Source organism: Chionomys nivalis, chromosome 2 (assembly GCF_950005125.1).
Source record: "Chionomys nivalis chromosome 2, mChiNiv1.1, whole genome shotgun sequence".
In the NCBI taxonomy this organism is placed as follows: domain Eukaryota; kingdom Metazoa; phylum Chordata; class Mammalia; order Rodentia; family Cricetidae; genus Chionomys; species Chionomys nivalis.
Window position 1 is genome coordinate 17,378,478 of NC_080087.1, and position 16,971 is coordinate 17,395,448.

At 43.0% G+C, this 16,971-nt stretch overlaps 1 protein-coding gene across 2 annotated transcripts in view; it reads right to left on the reverse strand.

Annotated features, from left to right (window-relative positions):
• Positions 1 to 16,971, reverse strand: part of Esr1 (estrogen receptor 1) — a 353,250-nt gene that overhangs the window by 234,750 nt on the left and 101,529 nt on the right. The window lies entirely within an intron of this gene.

The window sequence follows — 16,971 nt, forward strand, 5'->3', positions numbered from 1 at the left end:
TTTTTGCTTACAAAAAAATTATTTGGGAAGCTGATGATGCTGGAGAAGGCACGGCCACAGCAGTGACAAACTTCAGGATGGAGCAAGGAGGGCCATGTGCTGCGATGACAAGCCTGTAGACCAAGTCAGAACCGTCACGCTCTAGACAGAAATCCACCCAGTAACCGCTGAACAGCATAAGCAGACCTCCCTAACCCTGGTTTTCTCTTTAAAATGAGAGATTACAACTGTGCTCCCTAAATGCCTTCTGGCACCACGCGTGTGTAACTGAGACTCTCTCTCCCATGGCTCAGACCAGCAGGAACAGCTGCGGCCAGCTAGAATTCATTCAACGAGTCCCATGAGGGTACAACCCATTTCTCAGAATTCTTTCCTAAGAGTACCAAAGTGCAAAAGAGAGGTTTGGAGGGGAGGGAAGTGTCACAGTGAAGTCTTCTCATTACTCCTCTGATAATGATGGCACCGCCTATGCCAACACAGGTAACTGTCAAGAAGAACCATCCCCTCGTTACCAACTGCTAACAGGACTGACTCTCACGCTGGTTGCTTTCCTAATAGGAGGCAAGAGGAAAGGAAAATAAAAGCAGCAGGAAGGATGACATGAGGAAGGCAGGAAGAAAATCCAAGTCAAGTGCTTAGTGACTTGTTCTAAAGACTAATAGGGAATTACTTAGACAGTCCTGCTAAATGGGAGTGGCCCACAAGAACTCCAAACTCTGGGTTCTCTATCGTCTTCCCTTGCCTGTGGGGAATTCGAGAAGGCCATGGGGCACTTGTCGGGGCAGATTTACTATCTAACCTCTCAAGATAACTGTTATCATTTGAAGGATCACAGAGCTAGGTATGCGTAATCTAATTGAATGGAATACCATTGAAATAAATTCGAAGAACTGGCTGCCCCCAACACAGGACCCCACTGTCCAGTAGATCCAAAGCCCGAGGAACTGTGTATTGTCATGCAGTGAGGGTGGCTATTAGATGAATCTGTAGGACACTGTCGCCATGGGTCTGAACGATGCCAGGAGTCTGAACGGCTGAGGAGTGCTCTGGGCTCACACGTCCTGGTGGGAAGAGCCAAGGCATGCCCTATGAGAAATGGCAGTTCATTGGTTGCCAGACTGCTAAGTACACAGGAGGAGGACAAATGGAGCCCCGGGGACATGAACCTGGAAGAAGGCTGAGATGTTCTAGAAAGTAACATTGAATGGCATCCTAAGTTAAAGAGATAGTCGTTGCAAGTCCAAGCCTCAAATGGGTTGGAGCATTCCTGCCCTTCACAAGGTGTCTCATGCACATCAGCCCAACCTTCGCTTGCTACGACATCTGTATAGCATGCAGTGTGTGTTTCTGTGCCTCCAGATGACACCATCCACAGACATTTCCTGGTTACACCAAAGCGCCTCACTGTGTCTTCTGAGAACTAAGCGGGATTGCTTTTGTTATTGTACCAGCAGCGAAACCTGATTTCCCCTCTGAGCTTGACTCTTAGTAGAGACAGTAGGAAAATCAAGGAGTAACCGGGAAAGTTTAGTCCCAGCATCCACAGCTGAGAGAGCCCTTTGCACCTACCCACAGGTGTCACTGAGGCTGGTCTGGGATTATGGTAAGATTTAGCCTTGCCATGGTGAGATAGAGGTTCTCTGTGAAAGAATCTCTGTGTGTTTGGCATCATACTTGATCTGTCCTCTTCTCCAGCATCCTGTGCACACATCAGTGCTGTGGTCCCTGGGTTAGGCTACTGTGGGTTTGAACTCTCAGCTCATCTTTCCTTCCAATGCCCTCCTCAGTCATTGGTGGTAGAGTTCAGGAAGCTAAGACTATTTCAAGCCTACAAAAACCTTCTTTTTTTCTTCGTTTCTTCGGGTCATCCTTTCTTCTAGCTTTCTTCTGTGTCTCTTTTACAGGACCTAGAACCATGCCTAGCATACAGTAAATCTGTCGATCTATGCTGAAAGCAAGAATGAACAAACTGAGTCAGCCACCCATTGAAGCAAGCTGGAGACGTGACCATATCAACTGGATGAAGTGGGGGCTTGTCAGACAGGCTCTGCTGCTCCATGTAAACCTGTTTATTAACAGTTACTTTAATTACTTTCCAGTAAATAAGAACAAAGGCACCATATAATACCCAGGGAATCAATAAATTTAGTAAAACAAGGGTTTTTGGAGCCTGAGGAACAAGTTAGGTAGCAGGTAAAGCTGGTTGACAACATGAGGAACAACCATGTTGCTGACCCCCAGCACAGATTGTCCCAGCTCCCAGCTTAGCAGATTTCTGAATCTGAAAACCTTCTCATTCCTAGATAGCATCCTCCGATGGGTTTGTCCACAAAGTGGTACTGGAAGCAGCAGGAAGTCTCCTGGTGCAAGAGCATAGACCCCCAGCCTCCACTTCATCTATTCTGTCTGACCTTGCTCAGAGGAAAATCAACATTAACATTATATGTCCTTATTTCTCTTCTACATAATATTCAAAGCAAACATTATACTGGGTCAGGAATTCTCTGGTTGTCCTATTAGTTAGTTCTCCAAGTTAAAAAATGTTACCGAGTCAAGAAACAAACTCAACCAGAAATCTTGGATTTCACGCTCTTCCCCATCCCTGGTGTTTTCTTTGAATGCAGCTCGCACTGGGGGCCAATTATTCATCTGTTAGTCACTGGGCTGGGTTTCTGAGAGCTAAGGCCACACGTATTCTAAGCACCTGGAAACCATGGATGGCATACTTCCAGCCTTGTGCCAACTTCATTTCCCAGAAACATCTTGGAATGTGTTTCTGGGAACCCTTTAGTATCCTTGCATCAGAGCAGGGTAAAAGGAGATATCTCAGAGGGCTCAGGAACTCTCCAGTTCCTTTTCTCTATGTTTTCATCAAGAGGATTTCAGAGAAGCAACCCTAGAAAACCACACAACGACAGTTAATGGGGTCTGTACTCCAATGATCGCTATCTTAGACTGTGTCCTTGATACAAATCCCACTATTCATAGGAGCTGCCCTGTGCTTCTGCGCCTGTATGCACACGTGCAGCCCCTCAAATAGCAAGCCACCTCTCAAGCCATGGTGAAGCTCAAGTTTTCCTGCCAGAAGCCAACCAACTCAAAGTGTGACAAACTGAGCAGACAGGTGGAGGCTGGCAGTGCAGGGCTCGTCCACGCCTCGTTGAGAGGAATGTGTGATCCTTCCCAAACCTTTCTTATTTTAGGGAAATTTTCTGAGACTTGCTTTCTGAGCCCCTATTTCTGAAGTTCTATAATGCCACAAAATTAAGAGAATCACCCTGTGACTGCAGAAAGAAACATTATTTCTATAGTGCTCAGAAACATTCACAATTACAAGCAAGGCCTCTTTACCAATCGCTGTCCTTTGCTATCTCCCACCACATACACTGTAATATTTTCCTTATACTTTTTATCTTTATAACTATCAAAATACATATTTATCAAGACTTATCATTATCTAAATAATGGCAAAGTCCGTGCTGGATCTAGACCTACAGTCACTCTCCTGGTCAATAACAATTTCAAAAAAACACGAGTGGGAAATTCTTTATCAATGTGCCTCCACAGACTCAGGTAGGAGAGGACGAGTGATATCTGTATAATAACTAGAAAGTTCTGTCTAACAGAGAAGATGTCCCTGCCACTTCAGAGCCCAAACACAATGAACAGGCGACTCAAGAAAGGTTGTCAGATTATCCCAATAAGATAATAAATAAAATGCAAGGCAATGGTCAAATTTTTTTTTAACAAATTGTGGCATGAGACATAATTTAAAAGTTATTCGTCACTTATCTGAAATTGCAACTTGCATTTGATCTGGAAGCTCTAAATATGACACGTTTAAGGAAGGCAATGAAGGTGGGTGGGACCCGCCGCAATTACATCCTTGAGCTCTCAACAGTAGAAAACACTGATGATCACAGGCTTACTCATTATTTTCTCCTTAAGAGACCAACTCCCCTTGAGCGACGAGAGCGTACACCTTGACCAGTAGTTTGTCCCATTAAATTAACATTTACCTGTTTCCTGTGGTGATCTGGGCGGTAGAGGGCTTCATTTCATGATCCGCCCAGCGCAAGTCACTGTATTAATTACCCTACTGTTGTTGTGGAAAAAAAAAAAAAAAACCCACCATGATCAAAAGCAGCGTATGGAAGAAAGATTTTATTTTCACCTATCATTTCAGAGGTTTAAGAGTCCATGGTGACACGGAGGCGTGACAGAAAGTATCGGGAACGGTAGGAGCGGAAAACTGAGAGCACACATCTTCACGGCACAAGGTCGAGAGAGAGAATGTCTGTGTACTCTCAAAACCTGTCCACCCACATTGACAAACTTCTGCTAATGAGGCTGAACCACCTCCCCAAAGAGAGCCACCAACTGCAAACCTAGGGCTCAAGTACCCGTGTCTATGGGAGACACTCTTCATTGAGACCACCATAGTTACCAAAAAGAAGATTCTTCATCTGTTGTTAGGGAAGTTCCATGAGGCATTTGGATTTCAGTAAGCTTTCTCAGCTCCCCTCTATCTGCCAATGTTAGTGTTTGCTAGAGTCTGTCAGAAAGCTGTGGTCTAGCATCTGGAGCGGGAGCTCAACTGGTAGAGGGCTTGCCTAGCATACGTGAGGTTTAATCATCAGCACTGCACGACATAAGTGTGGTGGCAACTGCCTGCGTTCGCAACACTGGGAAGGTCAAGGCGTGAGATTCAGAAAGTCAAGGTCATGATTGACTATAGAGTAAGGTCAAAGCTACCTGGGATTATGTGAGTGCAACATTCTCAGAAGGAAGGGAGAGGAGAGGGGAGAGGAAAGATGGGGAGGAGGGAGAGACTTTGACTCCAAGATTAAATGATCACCTTCCATAGAGAAAGATTGACTTATAAGTTGTCATTGACCTGACAGTCCAGGGAACCCTTAGAGTGCTGGACAAGGACCTCTCAAAATATCACAAGAATAGAGGTGCTTCCCCAGTGAAAGTCACACTACTGCAAAGATAGTGGCAGAAGTTTTTCAAAACAGAAGAAAATACTTATTGACCTACAATTGTTCACAAAAGGAAAAGGAAACATGAAAACCAATGTAAAGAAGCCCATGGAACTTCTTCTCCCTCGAACAGGCTCGTGTTTACACACGGAGACATACAGTGCCAATAAAAGCATATTCAATTCGCACTTGCTCACTTCACGATGCTGTGAAGTGTAAAATGGTGGCTGCTGCCTTTTCAAATACTTTAACTGACAGTTCTAATAATTCCTTAACTCCTTAAAAAACTGGTAAAGTGAAAAAAACTGTTGTTCACCTCCTTAATTCTAAACCCTATCTGGGTAAATATAAATTCCCACAGAGCAAGCTATCATTTTGTTTTGTATTTATAAAACCACCAGCCAGAATAAATGTGTTGACCATCTATTGGGAATACTAATTACACACCTTGCATGTGGCTCCATCCATTGTTGTGCTTATTAAATTTACAGTTCATTTCCTGGGACAACATTCAACTACAGAGGGAAAATGTTCATAGGAAGCAGGACAAAGTCGGCACTAAGCTTATAAATTAGTCTCTGAGAAGACACAGAATTTCAGCAATGACAACCTGCGTTCTTCAATTCCGTCATTTCTAAAATGACCTCATGTGAGCTCCTTGCATCGGTAAGAAAAGAGTTAAAACAGCATCCAACCGCTCTTGAAATCTGAAGAGAGTCAATCTGAGGCTCTAGAGAAATCTGTCAAGGTGATTCCTAACCTTTAAGCTTTGGAAACAGAAAAAAAAAAAAGAGAGAAAACAAGGAAGGTAATCTTCAATCAAAAGTAAACAATATAATAATTAGGGCTGAGAGAAAACAATCTAAACATAAGTATAGGAGACACGTCTCCACCATGGAGCTAAAGCTGAACTCCAAACAGAGGTTAGTATTGCTCGCATGGACCATGGACCAATTAAACAGCGGACAGTCTGGGCAGGTGCAGCCAGTACACTTGCTTCAGCCATCATGTTAATTTCTTAGCAACCAGAATCAACCATTCCTTCATTCCACTTTATTTTTGTTGAGCTTCCATTGCAAATGCCTGAACTACAACAATTAGCCCAGATGCAGTCAGTGTCCACGGGTGGATGGGACTGACTGTGCTTCTGTCTGTTAAGTGTGATGGAAAGGACAGGAGTCGATCTTCAACACAGCCTGACTGTGCTCTCCTGGCTTGAGAACCTGGGGAAAGTCACTTTGCCTCTCGGGACTCCATTTTCTTCATCCAGAAAATGAAAGAGTAGAAAGAAATCATGTCTAAGGTCTCTCTTCAGGTTAAAATGCTGAGAAGCTGAGGTCTCATCTCCACAAAAGCAAAAAGGCTAAAGCAGAGCATTGGCTAGCCTCTCCTCTAGATTAAAAACACTATGGCTTTATGATCTTATAAACGTGGACAGAGGACTGGACCAAAAGAACACCGTAACTCCAACCCAATTTCAGATTCTCAGATTGAGTTCACATGCAAAGAAATTAATAAGGTTGCTATCAGCAAGCACTGTTAGGATAGCATTTAATAGCTCATTCTGACAGCAGAAGAGAAAACATCCCCTACTTAATGGAAAATTGTTTAAACACACTTTTTAGTAAGAATCATAAAAATAACCACTTTCCATAAAATTGAAAGCAGCAGCCTGAGGGCACAGTCAAAGATGAAAGCATTGTCACAATCAAAAAATAAAGACATTGCCAATAATCTAAGAGACCAATAGGCCAGAGACTTGATCGCTGGCAGAAGGCACCCCGTCAGTTTTCCCACAAAGAATTCTGGCTGTTTAAGGTTTCAGCTTCATCTTTTAGACTTTGCATCCCTGGTTCTCTAGTTCTGGCCCTGTGACCCTCTTTGAAATTTAGTTCCTTCATCCATAAAGGAGAACAATAATTGTACTGGTTATTAGGGCTGGCATAAAAATTAAACAAGATCATCTCTGTAAATTAATCAACAAGGGGTTGGTACGCTATGCTTGAGACCCCCAAGCACACAAGCTGGTGGGTTATTATTCATCTCTTTGAGTCTTAACAATTTACGTTCACTTTTTTTTTTCCAATGAAACAATTTGGCTGCGTATTTGCAGTACCGTGGGATGGGATTGCAAGGATGCGCTGCCTGAGCAAGTCAAGCTCAGGTCTGCTCACAGCCTTGCCCAGCTCCTGGCTGCATCCTCATTCTTCAAGACCCCCAGGTGAGCATCCCTTGCTCAGTCAACCCTTCTGTGACCTCTGCCTCAGTGAGCAAGGGCTGTAAACTGACTCTTTGTTAATGCTCTCCACAGCGCCTCTAGTGGGATTCTTAGTCCACTGTCATTTCTTTGCAGACTTTTATTTGCCTCCCTGGCTATAAACCCCTTGAGAACAATGTGTCAGATCTCTGTACCTGCCATAGGATCCAGGACTTGATCAAAATGCAATGGAGTTTGTTGAGTGAATACATCTATGAGTTAATTAACAATATCTATGAAATTGCTGTAATTGACGATACAAATAGAAGAGACCAATTTCTTTAGAGTCAAATGAAAGAAAATCCATAGATACCACAATAAAGGTAACAAAGAGGTAAAATATTGTTAACCACAGATACTGTAAAGCACAGTAGACAGAGGCAGCATTTGAGCGGAGCTTTGACTTCCCAGTACTAGGATCCTAACAAAGAAGAGGCGAGGAGTGCTCAGCTCTGGACGAGAGCGTCTTGAGCAATCATAGGAGACTGGCTGCAATGAAATGACAAGGGTATGAATGTCACCCCACTTAGAATGTGACCATTGAGAAAGCACTGGGGTACTTAAGCTGGGGAAGATCAATCAGATAAGCAAACCTAGAGTTAGGTGTTCTCAAAACAAGCTAAAGATTAGTAAATAAATTCTGAAGTGGAAAGACCGGTATCTCCAACCACAATAAAGAAGGACCAGCCATAAACAAAAAAGCAGACAGTGATGCCAAGAGGCATATGGGAAGAACTGCCATGTCTGTGTTTAAAGGCATACCACAAACTGACTGGCACTACCTTTATGCCCATCATAGTCAGTCAATATAAACATCTCAAGAAATTGAAGTTTTCACAAGTCCCTGGGTCCCTGGATAAAATTACTTCCTAATGGCAAACACAGACTTCTTCGAATTAAGGTTGAATTCCATAGATTGAGTGGGGGAGCTAGTTTGATTTTATAAATCATGATTCCTATGCGTCAGAAATGATAACCAGAGAAAGCTCATTGTTCTTCCAGTTTCTACTTAGCCAGGTTTTTTTTTTTCTTTGTTGTGGACAAGTACATACAAATGGAGTTGATGGTGAGTGTGGGCAGCCATAATTGAAGCTGCCTGGCTTTGGAATGACCATTCTATCCATACAGAAGCTCACTGCAACGGACAGAGTTTGCGAGCGGGGATGTGGCTGTTGGAGAAGCTACCGTAAGCTAGCTGTGTGATAATCTTATCTGTGAGTTCATTATCATGGAGTGATCTTTATATTTGAAATAAAAACCACTTTCAGGAACTTTCCAGATGCACAGCTCGATTTTTATAGACATCGATGTGAGTTTAATTGCAGGTTCTGGAGGTAATATCCACCACAAACATCCTGGTAACTCTCTGACAGGCCTAAATGGAAGAGAACTCTACCTGGGCGGCTGGGAGAGTGGGGTGATGGAAGGGCTTCCATCACATTAAACTATCTAATCACCGAGCAAAATCAGGATCATTCAAGAGAATCGGATGTGTGGGTTTATACCCATGATTTTAGGTTATTTCCTAATTTCATCTTCCTATCCTGTGGCAAAAGCCCACACCCTTCTGTTCTTCTTCTCTGTGTCTACATCAACCAAAATTGCCTCCCCTCTGTTTCCGTTTTGGAAAGAGGAGGAAGTGAAAGGGCTGCGGCAGTTATGTTTGTCCTCAGCACCCTCTCTGCCCTGCCTCAGGCATCCACACTGGTGGACAGGCTCCCCAGGGAATCAGTTGGATCAGTTTGGTTCACAGTTTCAAGCATAACAAAACCATGGAGGCCACCAGGAACGTTCCCACCACCTCCACATCTCCATCTCCAGGACTGCACTAGAGAGCCTGTGGCATGTGAAGTGGTCTGAAGGGTGGGGTTGGGTAGTGCAGACAGTCAAGGAAACTGCAAGACAATGGACTACTGATTAGAAAAGCCCTACGGAGCTGTACATTGTTGTTGTTGTTGTTGTTGTTTTTAACTGTCTATCTTAGCTTTCACCTCAGAGCAATGATCAGAACCTCTGAGAGAAGACTCAGGCTTGAGTAATTTCTACATGTGGTCCTCCATTCTCCGAGGCCACCAGCAGTATCAAGCTACCCCTGTAGATGCTTAGACATGTCCCTTGGCCCCAAGTCATAGAAGAACGTCCTCCCTGCCTAGCATGTGACAACTTCCCCCACAAGTGGCTCACCCTCATCTCACCCTTCCCTTTCTAGGATTGCTTCACCCCACCAGATCTAAGCCCTTGCCCTCCTCCTTATCGACTGAATGGTTCTCACTTATTTGGAGGCTGTTGCTTGCTTTGTTCTCTGCCAACATAGTACCTGGCATATCCCAGGCATTTCAAGAAATATTAGCTTCCTGCTTCCTTCTGGTTAGAAAACTTCAACTTCTCATCACAATGGGGCATTAAAGCTGGTTCCTTGTAGGCAAATTAAAGAGAAGGAAGCGATAAACACTGTGGGCTCACAGAGAGCCCCTCTCTTCTTTGCTGACGGATATCACTCAACCTCCTTTTAAAGAAGGAATAAATATTGCTGGAGTTGGTGGTTCCAGGGTTCAGGAGGTCTGTGAACTCAAGGACAGCCTTGGCTATAGAGTGAGAGCCTGTCACAGCTAAAGGGGGTGAAGAGGGGGGGAAAGAGTGGGAGAGGAAGTGGGGAGAAATAAATTAAAATTCTGGCGCAAAACCACCGGCACGTTGCAAGCTCACATCTCGAGCACTAGGTATCTATGAACTCAGTCTTCACAACATCCCAAATATGTAGTTCCTATTCTGATTGGCATCTTCCACATGACTATATCTTGGCACACAATTAAGTGACTTGCCAAAGATCCCAACTAGACAAGAGTCAAGGCGGAAGGCAGACACAAGCGGCCTGGCTCCCAAGCACATGTTTTCATTATACCCTTAATTATTCTCAGTAGATACGTTCTGTGAAGTCACCGTGAATGCAGAGTTAATGGGTACTAAACCCTTGCTCTCTGAGAAGAAAACAGGGTGGGTTTCTGGAAGATTCTGGTCACAGCTTACCAATATAAACTGTTGATTCATTAACATCGAACTCAGTCAACCGCATTACAAGTTACATCTAAACACAGCTTATCTCTGGCTGCCTTTTGGACTGAGAAACACTAGAAAGCGCTTCAGCACTGTGCCTGGGGGCATCACACACAGTAAAAACACAAACAAAAGAGATAAAAATGCCAACACTCTGCCACTAATAGACCCCCCAAAGGACACACTTACAGTATGAAGCAATACGAAAGTCTGTCGGGTTCAGCCTTAGAAAAGAAGATACAGAGTAGACGACTTTGAGTTTTTGTCATGCCACACACGGCAGGAAAAGTCTAAGAAAGTATCCTCCTCTCTGTGGACTGGGGGGCTTCAGATCAATTCCAATGAGCAAGTTTTTAAGGACTGAATCTATAGTACGTGAGGGCTAACCGTGTGCCCTCTGGACCCTTTTTTGTGTATTCATTCTTTAGGGAAGGAGAGATCCACAGACTTTCCACATACTTCTGAAGGCATCAAAACAGCCAGCCCTTCCTGCGTTGCCTTACCCAGGAAGCTGCTGCAGTTGAGGCTTCCCAACTGCCACCATCCTTTCCCCAAACCATCAGCCTCTCAACTCACAGCCACAGCATCACAGCAGATTGAGGGGAATGGACGTAAATCAGACCCAGTGTCTGTTTGGACCCGTCAGTGCTCAAATATCCTGCGTATAGAAACCAAAGAGACTTCCCAAGGCCCCACAATCCTTTCCCTATAACTAAAATGCCTAAAGGAAAACACCTTCTGAAAAATACCTTCTGTAACTAACTTGGGTCTTGTACTCAAATTGGGAACTGCATCCTCCCACTCCAAATTGCTGGAAATATCCTGGCAGAAATACTCTAAAGTCTACCCCAAAACAAAAATCTGTCTCCACAAAATATCTTTAAAATCAATTATATTTCTGACAACGGAGAATAGCGGAAGTTTGACAGTGTCTCCTCAAAGCACCGTTTAAATGCTTTCCTGATATAAGGAAAGTGAATCGTTGTTAGGCTCAAACTGCTTTTTAAATGAGTGTTTTCGTGGATGTAGAAAACTAGCATAAATGCCTTGCACAGATGCACATGGTTCTAGAACTCCAAAGAACAATGGCCCAAACGGCACTTTTAGCTATCTGTATGCCATATACATTGCGTCCCCCCCCCCCCGACACACACCAAAAAAGAAAAAGCTGAATTTGAAATGCCAGTCAGTAAGATTTCCTGGCTGTTAGAAGCAGTACTGTCATATGTCTTCCTGGGAACGCAAAAGTGTATTTTATTGTAAAGTATGGCCTCTATGGCCTCCACGCTCTTCTCAGTTTGGAACAGGGGAGCCAAGTGGAGGAAGAAATAAACTACCGAAGCCACTTAGCTAAGTGGAAATGGCTTCTTTGTTTTCCTTCAAGTTTCCATCCATAAAGCTGGGATGGGAGATCCTTTTTGGAATTCTCCACTTAGTCCATGACCTTCTGAGTTACGAACGCACATCCTCCAACTATCGGCTTTCCTATGGTAAAGAGGAAGTCTCCGGACCTGTTCCAATGTCGTTAAAATAATAGATGAATTAGGTCTAGAGAGAAATAAGCCAGGAAAGGTTGAGGAGAGATCCGAGCATAAACAGATGCATAAAGAAGAAAGGAAAGCTTGATGCTGGCACGAAAAGCGAGGGAGAGTTTAAGGGGAGTGTGACGCCTTCGCTTATTTGAAGATAAAGGAAACAAGAAAATATGAGAATGAATTGAAAATTAAAAAAAAAGATGACGAAGAAAAGGGGTTGGTGTGCAGATAGCAGTTTCTAACCTAATAACTGAGGCTATTAGTTATGAGAAACTAAGAGGTAATAATTTTGTTTTTGCGGTCTTAGAACACATAAAAAACCTGTAAGTTTCAAACAACAACAGCAAAGCTGCTTGCTGGCTAGTGCGGAACACCTCCAGTCCACTCCCGGGACCCCTACATGTGCTGGCGTTTGGAAGTCCAGGAAGGAGCTGAGGCCGCAGAACACGGGACTAGAATGGAGCTGAGAGAAAGCGAAGGGGCAGACAGCTACGCGACTTCCAAGCTGGATGAAATCACGGCTGAGGGCCCTCTCCACTCTCCGGGTCCACAGCAAGGCTCCAAATTTGAAGGGCTCACTTTAATGCGCCTATTTCTGAATGCTCCTTGACAAACGTCGTTAACATAAAGCGAACCTTTACGGTGTTTCTATGTACAAGGCCCAGGAACTCCAAAAACAAGAAAATTACAGGGAAAAAAAACCCAAGTCTGCCACCTTGTTAAAGATGACTGAGCCCAGTAGGAAAAAGTTGGGGGAACGAACACATAACAACATTTGTCCCTCTTAAAAATTCAAAGGATGGGGAACCCTACATTTGTTTATGGCTTGAGGGAGTTTGGCATTTCTACATAGCAGTTTACAGCACTTAGTAGGACTGCAGTATTAATTTGATTGGTAATATCATTGGAATTTTTCTATATTATAGCTAAATAATTAAATCAAATGTATTAGAAGAGTTCAGTGTGTATAAACATCCCCGTGCTACACAGAAAACACTTCTGATCCAGACGGAGCCCCGTGCAGTTACAATCATCATCGTCCTCCATCACCATCACCGTCATTGCCACCGTCTTCCACACTGCCATCCTAGGTCACCACTACACCGCCCTATCAATTATAAATGGTAACCACAACCTTAGTGTTTAGACCAAGTTACTTGAAATCACTACTTCAATAAACTACATAAAATTCTGTTAGCAGGACCCTAAACAGTTATGTTTCTAACCATCACATTTTAATAAAATATAGATAAGTAAACATTATTTTTGAACACTATTGATTAAGTAAGACAAATGTATTCCTGGAATTCCTAATAATATTCTCCAAGCACAGAACATGTCAAGTATGCCTTTTTTTCCCCAATCCTAAGACAAAGTGTATCATAAAGGTGTCCCCTTAACTTCCAGACCACTTTAGCACTAAGGAGTAAGATGGCAGGATGAAGAGGGAACTCTTTACAAAACAAAATTATCCACCAGCTCACTGCAAGAGCCGAACCCGTAAAATAAAACTCCTTCGTAACTTTGATGAACTGACGCCTTCTCCCGGTGAAAGTCCATATGTTTCCACTCTGTTCGGTGTGTGTGTGCAAACGGCTCTACTTTTTGGATTTATCTAGAATCTCTCTGGGAGTATGCATTTTGATTCAAAACAAGTATAGCCATTCCACATTTTCCTTTCCTGAATAAGGAACCGAAACTCAACATTGAAATGAAAAGTTAATTTACTCCTTTCTTCCCGTTTACAGTTTCCTGAGACAGAAGGTGGGGGACGCTCCGTACACTGCTCCCTCAACCTGGACCTTCCCAAATTACCCTAAAATAATGCTGACGTCACAGGGAAGACAGAAGAGGGTTCACCTGCGTATCGCATGGAGTTGCTAAAAACATCATTCATATCTATGAATTTCCTGATACGAAATTTTCATAGACCTCGTGGACTGCGGATATTCTAGAAAAGCATCTATAACACACATGTTTCTTTATGACGAGCAAATGAATGTCACATAGTAATAAAGATTCCATCTAGATTTGGCTTGCAGGAAAAGAAGATTTCATGTTGCCGTCACTCTCTGTTTCTATCAAAACCTCTGGCCACTCCGGATCTGTCCCTGACTATAGCGCACACAAACACACTACAGTCAGTGGGGTAAGGCAACAGCAAAGGCCGCATGCTTGTGGAGCCACCACACTGCCTTCACATGTTCCGTCTCAGAAGGAAAAGCGCCATGTTCTCATCATCCTGGAGGGCATCCTTTGTAGTCCTCCCTGCTGCCCACTGCCCCGGCCATCTAGGTTTTTAAAGCATAAGAAATCAAAAATGCTCAACCTGAAGTTTCTCAAATTATGAATTTCGAGCACACACACACATATATATATTCATAAAGCGTAAGTAACAAAAACTGTAGAATGGGATCCAAGTTAATATAGACAGAAGTTGGGAATGAGTGGCAGTTACCCCTAGGAGCTCTCTCCTAGGTGGGCCCAAGCCGCACGGAGCTAGAGAAAAAGAAAAGGGGTTCGGAGATGTGATACCATTTAGATCCAAGCATACACTGCTTCCAGAGTGTGTGGTGCTATTCTTAGATCAGTTTGATGTGTCCGATAGTCGATGACAACCTAAATGATTAAAACATATCATAGCTGAAAGAAAAAGAGTGGCCAGATAATTCGAGTGCATGGGAGGAATTATCAGAAACTTGAACCTCAGTCCCTCAACTCTCTCCCTGGAATGTCTCAAAGCTGAGAAGTAGTTCAGTGATCACCACACACAAACCAGTTCTCCAAACTATACAGACACCGTCTCGAAAAGATCGGGGGTTGGGTTGATGTGGAAGGTTCGCCCATCCATTTGTTAAGTTTGGCTTCATTTTGTTAGAAAGGTGGCCAGTGTGCTGCCCTTAGAAATACTGACTAACTAAACTAAAATTATAATATTCGGGCATCAATAAACACCCATGTTAAATTCTTTTTTAATTACGGTCACAATAACTGTTTCACCTTTAACTTTCTTTGAAATCCTCAAAGCTGGCTAAAAGCTAAAAAAGAATTCTGGATAAAATGACTTCCATGAAATTTTCAGTAAGATACTACCCATAAAACCACAACTTGTTTATTATGAATGTATCGTGTCACAGTAACAAGTTATCTTGGCGGGTGACAGCATTTCCTGCTTTATTACAAGCCCCAAGCAATGTTACCTACTCCTTCTCCTCAAATCTAAACATGGCTGCATGCTGTGGCTAATTGAGAAGGTAGCCGCAACAGGTAGATGCTGAGTGATTCAAACTTCATCCAAATTCCCTGAACATCCCTATGACCACTGGGACATGCAGGTGGGGAGCTCACAAAGTATCCCTATTCCACATTAGAAATAGTCAATCCTAGCCTGGCTGGGCCGCAGACACCAAGGCAACTTGTACGGGAGAAATAAAGTGCGGATGGACCAATTAGCTTTGGGGTTTGTATAAATAAAACTATAGCCACTTGCGTAAGTGGTTTATTTTCTCCTGGGTCCATTTTAGATCTGTATCTTCCAAACTTCTTTAACCTCAACCCACAGTAAGAAATACACTTTTCACGAGTCTGGCACCCATAGGCAAAGAAAGTCAGAACCGGCCCAAACTGTGTTCTCATGCGCGCTAAAACACTATTCTTTTAGGCTTCGTTCCGCTGTCAGAACCCGGACCTGGTAAACTGACTTCATCGCCTACTGGACCACGAGAAGCAGTTTGTCAAAGCTCAGCTTTCAGCCCCCAAACGATTGAGAACTACTTAGGAAGAGTGAAGATTTTTGAAAAGAGCCTGTTCAACTGTTTTCTTTCTTTCTTTCTTTTTTTTTTTTTTTTTTTTTTTGGTTTTTCGAGACAGGGTTTCTCTGTGGCTTTGGTCTTTTTTTTTTATTATTAATCCAGAGTTATTCAAAAAAGAAAATCTCAAAAAGAAAAAATCTATCATAAACGCCCATTTGAAACACTTGCATAGACACTTTCCTTTTTCCCTAATAAGAGACAGAATTCAAGCAAAGGAGTTATAGAAAATGAGCCAAATAAGAAAATCAAAAACTAAATTTCCACCCAGAATTCCACCTGTGTGCAACATTTTCTTTGCTTTACTTTTTATAAGAATCCCTTGTTGTTTTGTATTTTTTTAAGTATCTGAATATTACTTGGAGTAAAAGTTTAAGATGGGGTATTCTGTGGTGAGAGTGACGGTGTTGAATAAAGTGTGATCCCTCTTTATTTTCCCATGCTCACTTTGTAATTATCAGCAAGGCAGTAAATAACCCGCCAAGGAGCCGCTCATTAGTCCCCATTGAAATTCAGTGGCATTAATTTGCAATAAAAGAACTGAAAATTAAATGGAAGAGAAAATACTTTGGGAACTCCATCACAAGGTTACAGGACTCACATCTTCCCAACTCTCTCCTCCACATCAAGGAATTCAAAAAGGATGAATTAGTCTTAATCGCTAGATTTTGTTCTTCAGGCTTAGAAGAAAATAAGTCAAGAGAAGAAATCATTTTCCTCTTCCATCTTAACCCTGAATTAAAACAAGTTAGATTAATTTGAACCCAACAATTTAAAAAAAAAAACAAAGTTTTGGTCACTGTTCATCCTGAATGTGAAATCTGGGCCTGGATCCACTTCAGTATCTGATGCTTTGGTTCCCTGTGTGAGCTAGAGGTGAGCTTGGCTATACCGAGAAATCACCCTTCAATAGCCTCTGGGGCCAATCTGCACCTTGGTCCTGTTTCTTCTGCTGTAAATACATCTGGACACAGAACACTGAGAAAAAAAATGGTCCAAGGCTTGTAATGCAGAAGGTCTGGACACAGGCAGGAGCCAAATGCCGGGAGCTACAGAGGGCTAGCTTAGATTCAGCAGCATGTGGACATCAGAAGATGTATACCTGTCCCATGGATTATTGACCCCTAGTCAACTCTACAGGTGGGTGTTTACCAGAGCCACCCACCTACTCCTTCTGCAGGCCCACGGGGCAAAGCAGAAATGAGAGAAAAGGGACATCAAAAGTAAGAATAACAATAACAACAACAATAATAATAATCTCTTAGGAGAAGCTAAAATTGAAGACACAAAACAGTAGTCACTTAGGTCACCGAGAGTCTGTGCCCTGGATT